Source organism: Aquarana catesbeiana, linkage group LG05 (assembly GCF_042186555.1).
Source record: "Aquarana catesbeiana isolate 2022-GZ linkage group LG05, ASM4218655v1, whole genome shotgun sequence".
In the NCBI taxonomy this organism is placed as follows: domain Eukaryota; kingdom Metazoa; phylum Chordata; class Amphibia; order Anura; family Ranidae; genus Aquarana; species Aquarana catesbeiana.
Genome location: NC_133328.1, coordinates 438,624,155 through 438,640,502, shown reverse-complemented (window position 1 = coordinate 438,640,502; position 16,348 = coordinate 438,624,155).

The following is a 16,348-nucleotide window of genomic DNA, read 5'->3' as shown; positions in this document are numbered from 1 at the left end:
CAACTTGATCGGGAGTAAACAAGGCTGCAAACCATTGGTTGAAGTGGTTTACAAGGGGCCGATCGAATTCAGGATCACCCCGAGGACGACAGAGTTCGTTATCGTTGAAGTGCATGAACCGCAAGATCTGCTTGTATCGTGTCCTGGTCATGGAGGCAGAGAACACGGGCATATGATGAACTGGGTCAGTGGACCAATATAACCGCAACTCACTCTTTTTAGTTATGCCTATGAGGAGGGATAGGCCCAGGAAGGTCTTAAATTTGGAAACCGTAATGGGTTTGCAATCTCTGGCAAGGGTCAGCTAGGGATTAGCGGCGATGAATTGAAAGCAAAAAAATGGGTTCCGACGTTGAAGATTTCCACGTTTCAGACACCAAACGCGACTAAACACGGTACTGGCGTTTAGACGCGGTTTAGTTTATAAGCGTTTTTAAAGGTACCCTATATTTTTGACCTGAAAAGACAAAAATATGATGGAAAACGATGAAAAAACAAAAAAAAAATAGTTTAAAATGTTTTAATTTAAAAAAAAAAAAATATATATTTATTAAGCACAATTTAAAAATGTAATATATAATAACTTTTGCAACAAATATTTGCATAAAAAATACAAAATAAATACCGGTAAATAAAAAAATAAGAAATTACATATAAAGCTTTAAAAAAAAAATCCAAAAAAATTAATTAATATTTAATTATTAAAAATATTAAAAAAATTGCAAAAAAAAACTTGATATATTATAAAAAATGAAATTAACTTTTAAATTTGCAAAAAATACACAAAATATTTTTTTTTTAAGTAATTTAAATATTTTTCAAAAAAATAAAGGAAACACAAAAATAATACATCTGTACATCTATACATATATATATAAATATATGTACATACCTGATCGTCACCAACAGATGTTCCTCTGGTGACACATGCTTCCTCATGTTGAAAACTGACATTTGCTGCGTAATCAATGGATGGGTCCAATAGCGACAAACTCTGACTCTGCACCTCGCACGCAATTTTCTACATCATTCTAGCCTCATCAAGAGCAACGTCAGGAGCATTTCCTCACATATGCTCATTATGGGATCCATTGCAAAAAAAAGCACAGAAATAGAGGCAAATACAAGTAGACAGCTGCTCTCTCTGCTGCTGCTACTCACTCTGGTCAAAATGGCTGAAATAGTTAACTAACAATGTCTTTTGAGCTAGAGTAGGGTCTTAATGAAGTTATCTTAATAAACGCTTCTAGACGCAAACGCGGTAAATCGCTGCTAAACGCGGCATGCAAACACAGCAAAATGGGAGTTTCCAAACACCGGTTTCAAGTTCATTCAGAGAAGTTTGCCCCAGTGTCCCGTGTACATGGAGCCTTAGAGTCCCTCTACACGGTAATGTTATAACAGTATTTTGATGAGTGCTGATTCTATGATCTGCTTCTCTTAGTGCATTCCCAGTTAACACATATGTACTGTGGCAGAACCTGATTGGCTTCTGGTGCTTGCCATCCCTCTGCCAGTCTGAGTATAGCTACAAAGAAGATGGCATAAAAATATATCAAGAACATTTTATCTATCTAAATTAGTCACATTAAAAATGTACGGAATGATTTTTAATGAATATTAAAAGGCAATCATTGATGTTTTTATCGCTTATTTATATAGCTATGTGTCCATTAATCACTTGACCTCTGTAAGATTTACCCCCTTCATGACCAGGCCATTATTTGCTTTTTAGCACTGCGTTATTTTAACTGACAATTGCACGGTCATGCAACACTGTAAACGAATGAAATTTACATCATTTTTTTTCACAAATTCTTTTGCTAGTATTTGATCACTACTGGGTTTTTTTTTTTTGCGCTTTAAACCACTTGTTGCCAAATCACATGCCTGTACTTAATTTTACTTTAAGTGGTTGTACCAGAGTGATGCCTGAAGCTGACCCCTGCTGTAGGGTCTCTGCAAAAAAATCTATGTAATGTTTGGGCGTTCTAAGTAATTTTCTAGCAAGAAGTAATGATTTTAACTTGTAGGCAACAAATGTCAGAAAAAAGCCTGTTCGTTAAAAAAAAAAAAAGACAGAAAATTTTGAAAAATAAAACAATATGTTTCACTTGTTTTGTGCTATAAAACATATCCAATAAAAAAAATTTTATAAATTTAGACCAATATGTATTCTGCTGCACCTGTGCTGTCATCCTCTTCGCCGATCAGCAGGTGCTGGCAGTCAATCATTGACCGGGACCCAATGACCAGCTTTTGCTGTGACTAATCACAGCACAACCAGCGCGGAGATTGGGGCCCCTACCTGGAGATGCTGGATCACCTATCTAGTACTTAATCCAGCGCAGGAGAGGTGCTTTGCCCCCATACTCTGGGTCTCCTACAAAGGACCAGATAACGGTCACATGATTGCTGTGTTTGCCTCTGATTAGATATCATTCTGGTAGCCCTTCCCTGTTTTGTCTCTATTCTCTGAAGAGGAGAAACAACAGACTTGTCTGTTAGTGAGGAAGAAACAATACACTGTACTCCGAGGAGGTCGGCAAGTGGTTAAGGCCAAAATGGCAGGTTCTCTTGGCAGGCAACTTCTCCATTTGCCTCTAGGAGCCCATGGAAATACTGGTACTTTCAGATATGAGGAGTATATGAATTTCCCCTCCTTCCCATATGTAGTGCTCAGGCCCGTAAGCCAATCTCTATGCCCAAACACTCTAATGTGGGAAGGGAAGAAGGGCATTAACCCTGTGTCTGCTCTGACAGACCAACACGCAGCTTATATAAGGATTAGACTCACAGCTTCAACAGATCAATGGAGTGGCAGGGTAGCACAACAAAAGTAGTTTCCTGTCGAGAGAACCTGTCACCTTGTCCTGAATAGCCTAATCTTCATTTATAAACTTCTGACCATTTCACAAGTCTGTGTCTACAGGTATGGAGTATAAAACGTGGATACTAAAATGACACAGCTCCCTCCTGAAGCAACACTTTTAGAGTTAAATATATCAAGCAAAATAATGTGCTATTTACTTGTTATATTGCTAGTGACAGATAATGAAATTCGTCTTCTATCATTTATTTGTGCAAAGCAATTGCTTCAAAGGCCGTAATTCCAGGGGTTATATGGAGCTGCATAACATTCTTTTCTTATGGCCTTTTCAGCTTTAACTTTTTATTGTGTGTCTGTCTGCAAGCCTCCAGAGTTTTCCCTTATCTCTATAGATATTTGTTTTTGTACCTACTACAGTACATTGTTTATTGTTTGTTCTCTATATGTCAGCAGGTTATTGGAACAGTTCATCAAGTGATAGACAACATTTCTCAAAGTCCTGATTTTTCAAAGTCGCTGTTGTTGTATTGGTGCTGATGCCCTTATATTGTATGTTTTAATGTGTGCTTTGCTTTGTTTGATTGGATCTGCTGCCTTGCGGTAACATTAACAGCTTTACCGAGGGTCAAATTGTAGGTTCAGTTTAAGCACAATGAATGGCACGCTCACAAAACATCAATAAGCTTGATAGAAAGTATCCAGGCTTGTCACCATTTGTTATTCCTGTCTAACATATGAGATATCTGTAAGCATACATATATTTATTTTTAGTACAATGGGATTGTTGGAGTACTGAATAGTATTTTCAAATGTTGATTGTTTATTCTCAGTTCACATATGTCCAGCCGCCGTGGTTTCATTGCAATTTTTAAAAGGAGTCCAGTGCAGTTTCAATCACCGATTCAGATGCAAATCACACCTACCAGCCTGGTCATATGTGAACCGGCTCCATAGAAAGCCAGTTCGATTCACATATCATGCAAATCGAATGTGGTTCAAAATGCATCCAATTCACATATATATTTTTTCCTCGCCTAGATGTCTATCCGTAACAGGAAGTAACGTGAGAAGGCAAGGAACAACGCCAAATTTGTTCCCTGTGTTGTTTTTATTGTTACTGTGTAAGAGTCCACTTTACTCTGTTTTAATAAAGACATTTTTAGCCCCAACATATTGCACTATTGAAGGTTTCTCTATTTTGTCCTCTATCTCACACCGATGTACCCCCTCTTACCACTGCGATCTTGGAGAGAATAGTTGTGCCCATAGGAGGAGCACTGTTACATCTGCCCACCCATGGAGGCCAGTGGAGATCTTAGATGATGATTGCTTGTTATCCATAGCATTGAGGTGAGACTTTAACATTAAAGAAACCACAGCAGGATTACTTATGGACTACCTCCTCTATCAATCCTGATAGCAACATAATTATATCCACTTATTTATTCACTTAAAGAGGTCTTGGACATTTATTAACACTTTTGCAATTTTTATTATATATTATTCATCATTATTTATTTATTTCATTTTTGATTTTTGATTTTTTTGAATATTCATTTTGATTTTATAGCTTTGTTTATCCCTCACGGAAGGTGTCATGCACTTTTTTTCACATGATTTTATATAAGGACACTTTTGAAACATACACTGCATAATTCAGGATTATTAGATATATGGTTCATATATGTAAAATTACATATTATACATTGTCGCTTTAGCTGTTTTAGAACACATTTGTATTCATTTATATACCCTATTTGATACAATATTTATTCATTGTATTTATCACTACAATTTGCGCAAAATCACTTTATTCACCTTTATTGTTTAGTGTTATGTGATACACTTAGAGATTTTGCTGCACTTTGCTTGCACTCGTTTATGAGTTTTGTTTACTGTTCCTGAGTAGCGCGAGATTTTTTTTTTAACACTTTCAGTACAATGGGATTGTTGGAGTACTGAATAGTATTTTCAAATGTTGATTGTTTAGGCTCAGTTCACATATGTCCGGCCGCCGTGGTTTCATTGCAATTTTTAAAAGGAGTCCAGTGCAGTTTCAATCACCGATTCAGGTGCAAATCACACCTGCCAGCCTGGTCATATGTGAACCGGCTCCATAGAAAGCCAGTTTGGTTCACGAATCATGCAAATCGAATGTGGTTCAAAATGCATCCAATTCACATATATATTTTTTCCTCCCCTAGATGTCTTTGCACCGGGCAGGAAAAAAGCAGCTTAAAAAAACACCTAAAACCACGTTTTGCACATGCGTTTAGGTACGTTTTGATGTTTTTAGTCACGTCAAGCATTTGGGCATTTATTGATTCAATGTAAACAAGGCAGACCGCCGTTCTGTCAGAGGGGAAATAGAAATGCTAAGCAGGAACACAGATCTCTGTTTTAACCTAGGCACATACCCCACAGTTAGAAAGCACCCCCTAGGGACACATTTAAAGCTTGGATTGCCCCTGATGTTAACTTTTTCCCTGCCATTGTCATTTGTACAGCGACAGTGCATTTTTTTTTAACAATAATCACTGTATTGGTGTCACTGGTTCCCAAAAAGTTGCCAGAGTTGTCTGCCTCAATGTCGCAGTCCCGCTAAAAATTGCTGAATGCTGCCATTACTAGTAGAAAAAATAAATAAATAGAAATTCAATAGCTTGTAGACGCTATAACTTTTTTGCACAAACCAATCAATATACGCTTATTGGGATTTTTTATTACCAAAAAAAAGTCGCAGAATACATATTGACCTAAATTGATGAAGAAATTAGTATTTTTATATTTTTTTATTGGATATGTTTTATAGCAGAATGTAAAAAATATTGTTTTTTTTTCAAAATTGTTGGTCTTTTTATGTTTATAGCACAAAAAATAAAAATCGCAGAGGGGATCAAATACCACCAAAAAAAACCTCTATTTTTGGGAAAAAAAGAACATCAATTTTATTTGGGTACAGCGTCGCACGACCGCGCAATTCACAGTTAAAACAACGCAGTGCTGTATCGCAAAAAATGGCCTGGTCATGAAGGGGGTAAAACCTTTGGGGGCTGAAGTGGTTAAACCTGGGCGCCACATATATGTGTTCTTGCATTTGTGCGCATAGCACACTTGCTTGCACACTTCCAACACTGAGATCAGGCTGTTTGTGACAGCCCTGGGTCTCCTAATAAGGATAAGGACCAGAGGGGACCAGATAATGATCACATGATCGATGTGATCGCCTCTGATTAGATATCACAGTGATCACTCATTCTGGTAGCCCTTCCCTGTTTTGTCTCTCCTCTCTAGAAGAGAAGAAACAGACTTGTCTGTTATGGAGAAAGAAACAATACACTGTATCTATTCCTCCTCATTAACCACTTGCCTACTGGGCACTTAAACCGCCTTCCTGCCCAAGACCAATTTTCAGCTTTCAGCGCTCTCACAATTTGAATGACAATTACTCAGTCATGTAATACTGTACCCAAATGATTTTTTTGTCCATTTTTTCATACAAATAGAGCTTTCTTTTGGTGGTATTTGATCACCTCTGGGTTTCTTATTTTTTGCGCTATAAATGAAAAAAGACCGAAAATTTTGAAAAAAAAAACGCATTTTTCTTAGTTTCTGTGATAAAATTTTGCAAATTATTAATTTTTCTTCATAAATTTTGGCCACAATTTATACTGCTACATATCTTTGGTAAAAATAACCCAAATTAGTGGATATTATTTGGTCCGTGTGAAAGTTAGAGAGTCTGCAAGCTATGGTGCAAATCATAAAAAATTGATCACACCTGATGTACTGGTGGCCTATCTCATTTCTTGCGACCTTAACAAGCCAGGAAAGTACAAATACCCCCCAAATGACCCCTTTTTTGAAAGTAGACATTTCAAGGTATTCAGTAAGATGCATGGTGAGGTTTTTGATGTTGTCATTTTTTCCCACAATTCTTCGCAAAATGAAGATTTTTTTATTTTTTATTTTTTCCCCACAAAATTGTCATTATAATAGGTTATTTCTCTCACATGGCATATACAGTATATACCACAAATAACACCCCAAAATACATTCTTCTACTCCTCCTGAGTATTACGATACCACATGTGTGGGACTTTTTCACAGCCTGGCCACATAAAGAGGCCCAACATGCAGGGAGCACCATCAGGAGTTCAAGGAGCATAAATTACACATCTAACTTGTTGACTACCTATTACACTTTTGAAGTCCCTGGAGCACCAGGACAATGACACGTGACACTGATACGTGGCACTGATGTGGCACTGATGACAGATGGCACTGATACGTGGCACTGATGACAGATGGCACTAATACGTGGCACTGATGACAGATGGCACTAATATGTGGCACTGACAGATGGCACTAACACGTGGCACTGATGACACATGACACTGATGGCAGATGGCACTGATACTATCACTGATGACAGATGGCACTAATACGTGGCACTGATGACACGTGACACTGATGACAGATGGCACTGATACGTGGCACTGATGGCACGTGACACTGATGACAGATGTCACTGATACGTGGCACTGATAACAGATGGCACGTGACACTGACAGGTGGCACTGATGACAGATGGCACTAATATGTGGCACTGACGACAGATGGCACTGATGACAGATGGCACTAATATGTGGCAGATGGGGACTGTTGACAGATGGCAGTGGGGACAGATGGCACTAACAGGTACTGTGTTCACTTTTTTTCAGCTTTTTTTTTTTTCTTGCACTTAGGCTGCAGCGGTTCGCTCTCCCTCCTCACACTCTGTCTCTGTGTGAGGAGGGAGAGCCGGCGATGAGAGATGATCTCATATGTTTACATATGAGATCATCTCTCATTGGCACCGCCGAGCGCACTGTAAACAGCCGCTGTGATTGGCCGTTTACGGCGATCTGTGACTGGCTGTGTCCAAGGGACATGGCCAGCACAGAACTTCCCCGATGCACGCCCGTGGGAGCCCGGGGAAGTAAACAGCAGGACGTCCAGGGACGGCCACCCGGCAGTTAGCGTCCGCGCTGCAGCCGTCTTTTGGCTATAGCACGGGCGCGAAGTGGTTAAGGAGAAGTCTACTGTATATAAAAAAATGTATGTTGAAGAAAAAAATAAAGATTAACTAGTTCAATGCTTTGCCTAGCCTAGTAAGTGCAGGTGTCAGTGTTAGTGGCAATGTGTCAGTTAGTGAGTTAGTGTCAGTGTAAATATCAGTTAATGGCAGTTAGTGTCAGTGTAAATATCAGTTAATGGCAGTTAGTGTCAGTATAAATATCAGTTAATGGCAGTTAGTGGCAGTGTAAATATCAGTTAATGGCAGATAGTGGCAGTGTAAGTTAATGGCAGTGCAATCGGCAAATAGTGTCAGTTAATAGCAGTGTAATGCCCGGTACACACAATGAGATTATCGGACGAATGATCATCCATTTTTTTTGCATGCAAATCTCAGATCGAATCTGATGAGTTTACTAAATCCACGAAAATTCTTGTACGACAGAACAAAAATTCGGAAGTAATGCCATGTGTTGTAATGCATTCATATTGCATTTTCGAACGTCAGCTGTACTGAATAAACGAAAATGTAATGATCTGGCATCATACGAAAATAATTTTCATGCATGTCCGATCAAATAATATCGGATGAACTGTCCTGATCGTCTCTCGAAAGCTCTGTACTAACGATCAGATTATCGTACGATCCCTCCAAAAACTGCATTTTTCGTACAATTTTCTGATCATGTGTACCGGGCATTAATGTCAGTGGCAGTATTAGGGTCGGTGTGTTTTAGGTAAGAAAAAAATGTTATAAACTTAGCGTCAGTGTGAGTGTTAGGGTGCTTTCACACCGAGGCATTGGCGGTAAAGCGGCGCTTTACCATCATTTTAGCAGCACTATTCGGTCGACCTGCTAGCGGCCGAAAAAGGGTTAAAACCACCCGCAAAGCGACACTTTGCCTGCGGTTCGGCGGCGCTGCCCACTGATTTCAATGGGCAGGAGGAGCTTTAGGAGCAGTGTTTACACCGCTCTTACAGCGCTGCAAAGATGCTGCTTGCAGGACTTTTTTTACTGTCCTGCAAGCGCACCGTTCTAGTGTGAAAGCACTCAGGCTTTCACACTGAAGAGACAGGAAAGGCTCTTTACAGGCGCTATTTTTAGCCATATGGCGCCTGTAAAGCGCCTCAGTTTAAAAGCAGCTTTAGTCTCACAGTTTCAGGTAGGACAAAAAATATGTACTATTGTTTTATGGCCTTACTACAGATACAAAGAACAAAGCATGCATACATATCTGGTATCCCGTGATTTTTTTTTTGCATATTTTATTGATAAATGGTAATGGCAAAAAAATACACAGATTTAAAAAAATGTTTTTTGTTACTATTTTGGGACAGTTTCCTCTGGATATCCAATAACATTCCCACCAAATGAAAGCTCTATCTATCTATCCTGAAAATAATGAAGCTGCAAAATTGGGCTTGGGCATTAAGGTTTGTTTGGTCATGAAGGGGTTAAAGTGTATGTTATAATAAGAGAAGCCACGCTAGAATAGTCCCAATTGTTGCAAAAGGATCCTTGATTGAATATCCTAACAATATATTTGCATATTTGTGAAGTCCCTTCAAGTCTGGTATGGATTTTAAGGGGAACAAAAAAAACATTAAAAAAAATGGCGTAGGGGCACGCAACCTGGCAGGCTGCAGGAAAAGAGGGGGACGAGAGAGCACCCCCCTCCTGAACTGTACCAGGCCGCATGCCCTCAACATGGGGGGATGCTTTGGAGTCACCCCCAAAGTACCTTGTCCCCAAGTTGATGGGGACAAGGGCTTCATCCCCACAACCCTTGCCCAGTGGTTGTGGGGGTCTGGGGGTGGGGGGCTTATCGGAATCTAGAAGCCCCCTTTAACAAGGGGACACCCAGATCCCCCCCTCCCTATCTGAATTGGTAACGTATACATTGTACCCCTACCAATTCACAAAAAAGTGTCAAAAATAGGAAAATGCCAGGAGACACTTTGGGACAAATCCTTTATTAAAAAATAAAAATGTCCCGCGATGTAGATCCATCTCACGCCACCTGACGGACCGAAAAAAGAAAAAAAAACAGCTCTGCCTCCATGGGAGGCTCCTGCCGAGTGACACTTCTTCTCGTTGACAACTGTTATATAGCTGAAGGCGGAGCCACCTGGTGACATAGATGGGTGACCCCACCTTCCTCTGACATCACGTGGTGTCCCTTCAAAAGGAGGGCTTGGTGCTGGGTTTAGAAGAATTTTGGACCCAGGGTTTTTTCTGGCCCTGGCCTTGTGGCTTGCCCCAGCCCTAGCGCCCTGTTGGCGGTGGAACTGCCTTGGTGCTGAGAACTCTTCCCTCCGGAAATGTTTTGGATATATTTGTCCAAATGATCATCAAATAAACATTCTCCATGAAAGGGGAAACCTGCCAATAACTTCTTAGAAGAAAGTTCGGCTGACCAGTTCTTAAGCCACAAAAGTCTGCGCATATGTAAAGACAAGAGAGCCAAACGAGAAACCTGCTGTATTGAATCCTTTAAGGCGTCAACAGCAAAACACAGCACTCAAGGAATATCTGCCTTTTTTTCAGGCAGATCATCCTCCTGGTTAGGCCTGTCTGATCTGATCCTTTATAGGACTGGCAGATACCAATTGCTGCAACAGCTGGCTGAATAGCTGAACTGGCCATAAGGATAAGGAAGCCTTTTATAATGACTTCAATTTCTTGTCAGCAGGGTCTTTCAAGCCCTATGCTTTATCTACCGGACATGTCAACTTCATGGTTAAGGAAGAGATTGCTGCATCTACAGCTGGCATGCTCCACTTCTTAACAAACTTTTCATCCATGGGAAATAAAAGGGAAAACCTCTTAGGGGGAACAAAAATCCTATCAAGATGTTCCCAATCAGCATACACTGCCTGTTCCAACAGAGGATGTAAGGGGAAAGCCTGTGTGGCCTGAAGAGGCCTCAGGGATCCCAAAGAGGACCAGGGAGGCTCAGTAACCTCTGCAAGAGGCAACTTAAAGGCAGAACAAACCATTTCGGTAAGAGTCAGGCTTCTTGCCACCCTGCGGGATGGAGGAAATCATGCCAGCAATCCTGTGCTTTAACCTGGCTCGGGCTGAGGACAGTTATCCTTAGTGATAAAGGGTGAAGCAGCAGCGTTAACTGTAGGCACAATCCCAGATAGACGCAGCGGCTCAGATTGCCCAGAAGCCTCTGATCCTTCGGGGGATACAACACTAGCGATACGACTAGGTTCATCAGGAACTACTGATGACATAGGTGTGCCCTTCCCTGTAGTGTTAGTCCCGCTCCTCTTTTTTTAAGACATTTACTAGCCACAAAAAGAGAGTACCTGGGTGTAGTATTAACACACCTCAGAAGGTAGACCCTTTAAAAGGGCTCACCAAGCCCCTATGCAACAATCCTTCTAAGCACCTTTAGCCTGCCAAGCAACACCTGGTGACTCACATGACCCGGGTAAGGAGAAATGAACCGTTGCAAGTGCCTGGTTCAGAGACTGCTCTGTGCCCCACAGCTGCCTTCTGGAAGCACCGCATGCTTGGCATACACAGCTTAAATAAGCTAGATGTGCGCTGAAACTGGTGTGACTGTATTTGCATATTATGCAAATCTTTGTGCACCCAGATAAAGGCTACAGTGCGTGTGCAGTGAAGCTGTGTGTGCCATGGCCGCCAAACAAACTGCTGAGCCCAGCGGCGCTCTTGCAAACGCACGTGCCTTCTTACTGTAGTGTCCAGGATTCCACTTCACAGGGTCCAGTGCCCAGAGGCTGCATTAAAGGCAAAACCTCACAGGATCTTGAGTCTTCTTTGTGAGGCTTGGATACCATTTATCTAAGCATATAAAGCCTGTGTCAAATGGATCCAATCAGTCAATCCCTTGATTTAAGAACCGTTTGTGGGACTAGAGGACTAGAGACCTTGAGCTCAGAGAGCTCAAACAACCATGCCATCCACCTTGAAGACACTGGTAAAAAAAACTGAAGTACTTCCTGTATGGGAGGGGTTATATAGGGGATCACTTCCTGTCTAAAGATCTTTGGTGTTCACCAGTGTCTATTCACCTGGAGATGAAGTATAACAAGCAGGTAAAGAATATTAGCCTAACTCTGTGTCCCATGATGTATGAAAAAGAAAAGGTAACCCGGGGGGGGGGGGGGAGAGTCCACTTTTAAAAGTGATCCAGTGGCTCATTGGTCGCTCTGACCACTTTCATGAGAAAGCCAGTAGCTTCAGCCATAATCCCGGTAAACCACTTGCAAACTGCAACATATATATGCGTATTGTGGTCGGTAAGTGGAGAGCGCACCAGTGTGTTTACACAGTAATTAAAATGATATTGTAGCTGGTGACCAGATTGACCCACATCTGATTTAGGCAGTGTTATGCCCCGTACACACGGTCGGACTTTCCGACGGAAAATGTGCGATCGGAGCGTGTTGTCGGAAATTCCGACCGTGTGTGGGCTCCATCTGACTTTTTCCATCGGATTTTCCGACACACAAAGTTTGAAAACAGGCTATAAAATTTTCCGACAACAAAATCCAATCGCGTCAATTCCGACCGTGTGTGGTCAATTCCGACGCACAAAGTGCCACACATGCTCAAAATAAATTCCGAGACAGAACAGCTCGGTCTGGTAAAATTAGCGTTCGGAATGGATATAGCACTTTCGTCAGGCTGCAATGTTTTAAATAGTTTAATGCAGCGCACTCTCTTCTTCTTTATAATGCTAGAAGGATGAAATAGTTTTGCTGCTCATATTCACACAGACTTCTTTCTTTATTATTTATAGTGATTTCATCAATATAATATTTGTATTTGTCACATCTGATTCCAATTTTTTTTGTTTTTTTTATTTAGTATTTTTTTCAAGCCTGATCTTTTTTATTTTAATTTTTTTAAACTCGTGAATATTTTTGGGTGTGTTTTGTGTGTCAAGTTACCACAACACCAATATTATCTTGTATTATTTAATCTCAAGGAGGTTGCTTGGTGTTGGTGTCTCTTGTTAATTTCACATTGTATTTTTGAAATGTACCTGCCTCCTCACAAACAAACTGTCCTTTTTGAAGGAAAACACAGGCAAGTATAATTGAAACCAAAAATCCTTTATTAAGGGCTCATAACCAAACAAAGAGGGAGGCAATGCTGGAGAAACAGCAGAAATTTGTGAAGCCTTTGACCCCCAGGGCACACATCAATTATTTCCAGGCAAAATTGGTGGCCTGAGGAGTCCATATCTAAGGGAGTACAGTCTGGTCCAGAATTCCAAGAGATCCTGAACAGCAGCAGATGACATACATGTCCCCAGGCTGTGGTCATACAAGAGCCTGCATCTTTTGCCAGACCAGAATGAACCCAGGGCCATCACTCTCTGGTCTTCCTTCCACGCTTCTTTCCACGCTGTGTCTGTGGTGGTGGAGTTGTAGCAGGAGGAGGATGAGGAGGATGGTCCAACTCACACAGGTGGGTTTTGTGTGTGATTTCGCCCCTCACCCCCTTAGTTAGTGTTTTGTAAAGAAGGTCCTCACACATGAGGCGTTTACCCTCCTGCATGTCCTGCAGTTTTGTGGCAGCCATGCAGTCAAAGGCCTCTTCACGAGTGGGTAAGGCTCTGAGGGACGCAGAAGCCTCCTGAATCAGCCTGAGCGCTGAATCCTGCACGTTACTCCCCTTCCTGGGTCTTTTGTTTGGAAGGCGGAGGAGAGGGACCTGCGATTCTGTCAGGCTCCTACTGGGCCCGGCCTTCTCCTGACTGCCACTTAGTCCCGCCTCCTCCTGGCTGCCACATTCCACAGCCTCCTGCTGTGCGCCACATTCCACAGCCTCCTCCTGGCTGAGGTCTTCCTGTGTAGGAAAAAGGGACATAGTTTTAGTTTTTTCTTCATCAATCACACACAATTTTCACCTCATGACTGTTGCAAATTGAATGTTAACAAATATAACAGACTATAATTCTGAGCCCAGCATTTTTCATTCTTGTCCCAATTTTTTGTGCCCACTACTGTCTATTGATATGTAAAACACTTTATGAAATCAGCAATTAGTGATCAATAATAACATCTAGGAAACATCATTTATTTCTTGACCAGAAATCTGTAGAACAATGCTATACCTGGCTCCAGCTGGGCTCCTCCACTTCTTCCTGGCTGGAAGTCACAGGTTGGACATCGGAAGCCTCAGCTGGGGTGGAAGATAGGGTGAAAGGAAGAATGGAAGGAAGGGTTGAGAGGGATTCCCTGACTTCAGTCTGGTCTGACAGAAATCGCAGTCTCTCATAGTACCAGAGCCTGGGGACATAAACGTCATCTTCTGCAGCTCCGGATCTCTGGGAATCCTGGACCTTCTTGCGCTCCCTAAGATAAGTGCCCCTCAGGCACCCAATTTTGGCTTTTAAATAGGGGATGGTTGCCGTGGGGACCACCGGCTTCACCAACGCCAGCAGTTTCTCCAGCGCTGCCTGCCTCTTTTGTTTAATATTATACTGCGGGTGTTTCACCTGCCACAGACAGGGCAGCTTCCTGTATTTGTCTATGAACAGGGGGAGGAAATTGTGGTCATTGAAGCCATCCATTTTATCTGCAAGACACAAGACAAACCCTAATGTCAGGCGAAACTCTCCTAATTTTGTCACAATATAGGCCTCAATCTAGAAGCAGTATAGGTCCAAGTTTAAATCTTACCTTCGTTATCACGATCGTCGCCTCCGATACTCCTTCCTCCGCTCACAGATCATACGTACTACACACACGTGTTACGCTTTATATACACTGCGCATGCGTGAAACTCTGCCCGCCCCTGACGTTCTTTCTAGTCTATTCCCCGCCCCTTCTCATTCCGCGCAGTGGGGAAGAGCACATGGCGGAGACACCAACGAGGAGGAGGAAAGCCCGGAGCCAGAAACGCCTGGATCCCGGAGGAGATGATTTAAAGCATCAAATATGTCCTTTGGGGAAATGTTGGAGATGGTCGACATCCTGAAGAGAATCGACTATGATGGGAAGTATGGACCTTACCCCAACCCCAATGTCAGAAAGGCCAAGATCATGGCGAAAGTAGTCAAAAGTCTGCATCGGAATTTTGGGGTACGACGATCCAAGGATCAACTGAGGAAGCGGTGGTCGGACCTCAAATTAAGGGAGCACGATCAGTACAGAAGGATCAGGAGAGTGCTGCAAAAAAGTAAGTAGTTGTCCTGTGTTCCTAACCTTTATTTTTATTATGTTCGTGCTCCTTCATGTGCTTTTCTTTACTGTTGTACAGTTTAAAATGGCAACTTTCATGTTAATGGGAACATTGGGCACATTGTTCGTTTGTATGAAACATTGTTCGTTCGGCCTAGAAAACACCATTGTTTTGGCTATATGCGTTTGAATACATTTTTGCTAGCCTACTTCTCTAAAAATTATTTTGGTGTCTAGATTGGTTTGTAACTAGAATGTAATGCAAACTAGATTCTGTGTAAGGAGTGGACACTCAGCAGCAGTTTACACATCTGGATGCTGGAGCACTAGTGTGGGACACCAGAACACCCTTTTTATTAGGGGGTCCCACACAGGTGCTCCAGTGTATACTATAGGGGTGTCTTCATCTGTGAAGCTTGTATAAAATAGGTAAGTATTGAAGCTTCACAAAGGGAAAAAATATTTCTTCATCTTGGAACTCTGCCAAAAAAGACAATTGTACCCCACTTCCAAGCAATGTTTCATATTCCTATTTCTGCCATCAAATATCTGTGTGCTAAGTATACCTATTTTTTTTTTACATAGGGGAGAAAAGACTCGGAGGACACCACTAATCCGAGGAGACAACAGACCCCCCACCTCAGGAAAAAGGTGAAATCCCCCAAAGTCAACAGGAGAAGGAGGGAGACGTAATCGAAAAAGTCACAACAGGTGAGTGTCTGCGACCACAGGCTCAGGTAAGAGATGGATGCTGGCATATTTATAATACATGGTATGTTTTTGTTTCTATATTTTTAGGTGATCGTGATGTTGTGGATCCAGGTCATTTCACCAGTGAAAGTGCACAGATCCTGATCGGGGAGATCATGGGGTGTAATAGGGACTTGGAAAACATCCAGAAAAACATCAGTGATGTTAAAAACAAAATGAAGAACATCATTGATGTTTTAGGGAGAGTTTAAAACACCTCCAAATCCCTTCCTTTTTTGTGGTGTTTTGAATCTAAAAATTTTTAGCATTTTTTGACATTTTATAGAAAAGCCAAATTTTGAAGATGCACACAGTGTGTCAACATGTGCTATCTGCCATCACGGGAGATCAATGTAGGCGTTTTGGGGGTGCAACCCCTTCCTCAATAATAAAGTAGCTGAGAGGAAGGGGTTGCACACCCAAAACATGTCCCTTGATCCCCCGTGATGGCAGCTAGCACATGTTGACATTCGGCAATTTGTGTGCATCCATAAAATTTGGCTTTTCCAGGGGTGACTTCACCCCATCTGAACGCAA